This window comes from Notolepis coatsorum (assembly GCF_963971535.1).
Source record: "Notolepis coatsorum genome assembly, chromosome: 13".
Classification (NCBI taxonomy): domain Eukaryota; kingdom Metazoa; phylum Chordata; class Actinopteri; order Aulopiformes; family Paralepididae; genus Notolepis; species Notolepis coatsorum.
In genome coordinates this window covers 81,329,396-81,335,395 of record NC_140177.1, presented here as the reverse complement: position 1 = coordinate 81,335,395, position 6,000 = coordinate 81,329,396, and positions in this window count along the sequence as shown.

The following is a 6,000-nucleotide window of genomic DNA, read 5'->3' as shown; positions in this document are numbered from 1 at the left end:
CCCACCCCCTCCTTTTTTTGATCAAATTTTTTATTATTAATTACACGAAACAGGACAACACAATAACCACAGTAACAAAAAACATAACTTCACAGGAGAATAACAAACAATAATAATACAGAATAATAAATTATAAAGACAAAAGAAAAAGAACAGCGTCCAACCTATCAAATACAGATGGCAATTTCAATAACAAAAATGTCTTCAAACATGCCAACCTTTCCCCACCTTTACAAAGTGGAGTGACTTAAAAGATTGTTTATGAAAGTGTTGCCGCAGATTTATTGTAGATAGCCTAGGTCCCTTACACATGTTCAAGACTGCCAAACTCGCAGAAGGTAAAGTGTAAGAAGAAAGAAATTCTTCCTCCAAGTTGGTTAACAGGTCAATCAGTCTGCCAATATTAGTCCCTTGGGGAGATGGCATGTGAATTGACATATAGCGCAGAATAGCTAAATACCTACCCCCCCTAAAATCCCCCCAGTCAAAGTTAAGAAGGACAAGACAAAAACCAAGACAGACAAGACATTTCCTCCTCCCCCTCCCCAGAGACCGCTGGACCCCCCGATCAAGCGCCCCAACCCCGCTCAGCCGCACACGGCGGTCTTTACCTTCTCAGCTGCTGCGAACCACAGGTCAATGCCAGCCTGCCCTACCCCAATCACCCGAGCCGTGGATATCTCAAGATAAATCACATCCAATATCTCCCCACCCCCTCCTAATGTACAGTCTCCTCCCCACCGTATGTATATATTCTCTCCCCACCGTATGTATATTTCTCTCCCACCCACCCACCCCCTCCTAATGTACAGTCTCCTCCCCATCATATGTATATACTCTCTGTCAGGATCTATGGGTAACAGTACTGTATATTTGCATATCATATATGTCACAAATGTAACAGTATATACTATATACCTGTATGTCATGTAAGTCCCTATGCCATAAATGTCACGATATCATGTATGTTGTGTATGTCATAAATGTCACTATGAATTGAAAATGGGGACCCTGATGTAAACAAGACGAACGTCTTTCTCTGGTCTGCAACCCCTTAACAATTGTGTGTATTGAGCCGTACTGTATTGTACCCATTCTGCAATCTGTTAAATAAAGTTTTCATTCATTCATTCATTCATTCATTCATTCATTCATTCATTCATTCATTCATTCATTCATTCATTCATTCATTCATTCATTCATTCATTCATTCATTCATGTTCTACCGAGGAAGTTGTTGCAAACCTTACATGGTATCAAACGTAATGACTTTGTGCTATCTAAGTTGCTAGTTACACGTGTAACTGGTCTATGAAACTTTCTCGAAACTATGGAACTTTATATACAAAACGAATGTAAAACAAATAGAAATATTGACATTTGATATTGACAAAATAACTTTGAATGGCATCAGGCAGCATCACCTTCTGAACTACCTCTTTTGTACACCAGGTGGCACCCATGGCCAGTCTTCACTTGGGTGAATGCTCATTCTTTTAAACCTTTTCTCTGTGGACTGAGGAACAAGTAGGAAATTCTCAAAATATCTTTCTTTCTCTTCACAAGGAGTGATTTTTGTGTGCCGCACATTTCACCCGTTTTTAAATAACAAACCATAAAAACAAAACTTTATCCTATACTATTTTATTCAGTCTTCTTCACATAGAAGGGACTTGAGAATGTTAAAGTAATTAAGAGACTTAATATTCCTATGTATGAACCATATTTGCCAGTCTACATACACACACTCACACCATAGACTGACTACACCAAGTAGTTTTCACTGAAATGTCTAAGGGGAAGTGCGATTGAAACCAGCAACTACTTGGTCACTTGGTATATATATTGTCTTGCCTTTTTCCACATAGAATATAGAAAAAATATGGAATAGGAGCTATTTTTGTCCAAATGTTCCCATGTACTGATCGTATCAGTAGGCCTAGATTAAACCAGGACTTTAATTTTGAGGGGCACATTAAAGTCATGTTTTTCCATAATTTTCTGCTCCTAATAGCAGGCTTATTTTCCCACCTTATTCCCATCCCTGCTGCAGGCCATTTTACCCTTGTCTCAAAATATTGCCTTATTCTAGTTTTAGTATTATAATGTTATGACTTGACTTAATCCTCTTTACCCCGTTGGGGGGCATAGGGCGCCCACCAGAGCTGTCCATCTCACTCTCTTCTGGGCCAGGGCCTTTGATTCTTGCCAGCTCACTCCAATGTTCTTTAAGTCTTGGAGTGTGGAACGTCTCCAGGTGTTTCTCGGCCTACCGGCTTTCCTCTTCCCCTGCGGGTTGTAGTCCAAGGCCTGTCTAGTGATGTTGTTTGAGTCCTTCCTAAAGGTATGGCCTATCCAGTTCCACTTTCTCCTTGTGATGGTGTCCTGGTTTGTTAACCTCCACAGCTCTTCATTTGTGGTTTTGATGGGCCACCACAGCTTGAGGATGTAGCGCAGGCATTTGTTGACAAACAAATTATAATGTTATAGTTAACTAAAACTAAACAAAAAGCTAAAACTAGGTGTGAAAAAAATATTTCAGTTAACTGAAATATAAATTGAAACTTGGCTTTAGAAGACACAAACGAAAACTAGCCGAAACTATTTTATCATTTTTTATATTACAAATCTTTAATTCAATATATATATATATAATAATAATAATAATAATAATAATAATAATAATAATAATAATAATAATAATAATAATGAAATTATATAATATATATAAGCATAAAATGTATTTAATCTGTCAATTTGGTCAAATCTGTCAAGTGTCAACACAGCAAGTATAGTGGCTTCTTCCTGGGTCCGCTTCTAGTGGCAACCGGGGAGGTGATCCGTACTCGCTCCATCCAAAGAATAGTCTCCACACTTTGATTTGCGTTATCAGATACCACAGATATCCGATTTATTTAGAAAAGATATTGTTTACATGGGAGAGGTGATCAAAGCGATACTATTGTTCCTATAAGCGTGGTTCAATTCAAAGCGAAGTTCAAAGCGTTTCTAAGACTATCCAAAGCGTTTCCAAAGCGGTCAGAAAACTATGCTTTCCCCGGCACCGCCACCCAGCTGATTCCCATTACTTATTTATGTCCTCAGCTGCGCTGTGGCTGGTTCACCTATCACGTGAACCACCACAATACAACTGAGAATATATATATATACAGATAAATCATAACATTCCCATAAATCATATCCTTCTATTGGAAATAATAATGATAATAATAATAATCCATAACAAAAACACTCATATGGCCTTTACAGCAAGCATGAGGATGCATTGGAGCAATTATGTCCATTGAGACTGGGATGTCTACATCATGCCTTCACAAGTGATGTATTTGTATTATGTACTACCTATTATGATTTTTTTTATCTTGCCCCTGACAAACAAAAACGAAACCATTTTAAACAATAAAAAAACTGAACTGAAACTAGCCAACTCACTCTGGAAACTAAACTTGAAAACGACATACAAATACAAACTATAATTACCCTGCCTCTGAATCAAGGCATTTACAGTCAATTAAATCTGAATTGTACCGGTAAATTAACAGTCATTAATTTCTCAAAACAAAACAATGTCTGTGTTATATATATGTGTTATATGATTAATTGAAAATGGGGGACCCTGATGTAAACAAGACGAAAGTCTTTCTCTGGTAAGGCTAAGAGAATTTTGTACAGCTCCGGTAGTCCCATCATCACCATCGCCATCATTAGCCCATCGCTTGGTGCTTCTCCTGCACTCTTCAATGCCGTCATGGACTGCTCAGCTCTGATGACGTATTTGGTCACCGTCTCGGTGTGCCCCTTCCTCAGTCCTGTTAGTGTTATGTAGAGGGCCACGACTCGGGGCCTTCCTCGCCCGATGTAATGCTCTCTCAACACCTCCAGGCTTTCTCTGCCTTTGTCTTTAGTGTCGCGGAATATCAGCCCCAAGCTGGTGTCGTCGAGCAGTGGCGCTAACTCACAGTACGCGTCTGCGTTACGCTGTTCGTCCAGGGCTTGCTCTTCCGCCGTCAGTGGTCCCGTGGGGGCTGTCAAGATCATCGCCTTCAGTCCCGCACCGTGCATGCAGCATAACATGCGCTCTTCCCAGAGCTCGTAGTCCTCTGCTTTTCCATTGAATGAGGGCCATTTGCTCCTTCCCTTGGTCGCCATCCTCTTGGTAGCTTTAGCTCTTGTTGGCCTAGCGTCTAGCCACGCGGTGCTCCCGGCGCTAACCTAGCCTATACTTCAGCTAAACTTGCTACCCTTATTATTTCGCCCCGGCGTGATCTGGGCCCATAACCTGTTGACAGAATCCGGCTATAGGGCGACAATAATGTGGTCAAGAGGCATGGTTTCTATCTTTAGCCTGTAAACGGTGTGGTTTATTCATTCACATGGTATGAGACGCAACCTGCCCTCCCTATCCCCCTCCATCCTCTCCTCTGACATACTATCCGCTCTACCTTTGAGTGACACCTTCTCTGCTCTCTCCACAGAGATGGCAACCTCCACCCTCCTCTCAGCCCTTGCAACCTCCTTCGACAAGCTCTGTCCCCTCGTTGAGAAACCTGCCCGCCGTTCCCCACCCAGTCCATGGCTGACAGATCCAGTGAGAGAACAAAGACAGGTCCTGAGAGCAGCTGAAAGGAAGTATAGAAAGTCACGCCTCACTGCTGACATCGACACATATCACAACCTCTTGTTAACATTCTCCAAAACCATTACTAATGCCAAAGCTTCTTTCTTTCACCATAGGATCGAGGCCTCTGCCAAGAATCTTCGCAAACTGCATGCTACCATGTCCTCCCTCCTCACTCCCCCCCCACCCCCCTCCCTCATCTTTCTCTGCCGAAGACTTTGCGATCTTCTTTGAGGAAAAAGTGGAGAACATCCGGAGCTCCTTCTCCCAACCCCCACCCATTCCAAATGCTGAATCGAGAACCTCATCCTTCACTCTGTCATCTTTCTCTCCCATTACAGAAGCCGAGACCCTGACACTGGTAACGTCGAACCGTCCGACTACATGCCAGCTGGACCGGCTACCCTCCCCACTCCTCCAGACCATAGCACCAGACATCCTCCCATTCCTAACTGCAACCATCAACTCCTCACTCAACTCGGGGGTGGTCCCCACCTCCCTAAAACAAGCCAGAGTCACGCCCCTCATAAAAAAAAACATCTCTGAACCCTACCGTCATAGGCAACTACCGTCCTGTCTCTCTTCTCTCCTTCCTTTCTAAAACACTTGAACGTGCTGTATCCAACCAACTTACTGCTTATCTCTTACAGAATGACCTCCTAGACCCTAATCAGTCAGGCTTCAGGACTGGTCACTCCACAGAGACAGCCCTCATTGCGGTCACAGAGGCACTTCACTTAGCAAAAGCGAAAGGCCTCTCCTCTGTCCTGATTCTCCTAGATCTATCTGCAGCCTTCGACACAGTCAACCACCAGATCCTCCTCGCGGCCCTCGCAGGAATGGGAGGGGCTGGCTCTGCGCTGACATGGCTGTCATCATACCTCAATTACCGCTCCTACCAAGTGTCATGGAGAGGGACCCTGTCGGCCACCCGCCCCCTGCGGACGGGTGTCCCCCAGGGCTCGGTTTTAGGACCTCTTCTCTTCTCCCTCTACACTAAATCACTGGGTAACATTATCACGTCTCATGGCTTCTCCTACCATTGTTATGCCGACGATACTCAACTCTTCCTCTCCTTCCCTCCCTCAGATATCCACGTCTCTGAGCGGATCTCGGCCTGTCTGTCCGACATCTCCGCCTGGATGATGACCAACCACCTCAAACTGAACCTAAGCAAAACAGAATTGCTCCACCTGCCGGCCAAATCCTCCCCCCTGACCGACCTTTCCATCACAGTCGAGAATGCAGCTGTGACCGCGTCCCCGACCGCCAAGAACCTTGGTGTTGTCCTCGACGAGCAGTTGAACTTCTCTGCTCACATCGCAGCGACAACCAGAACCTGCCGATTCCTCCTGAGCAAC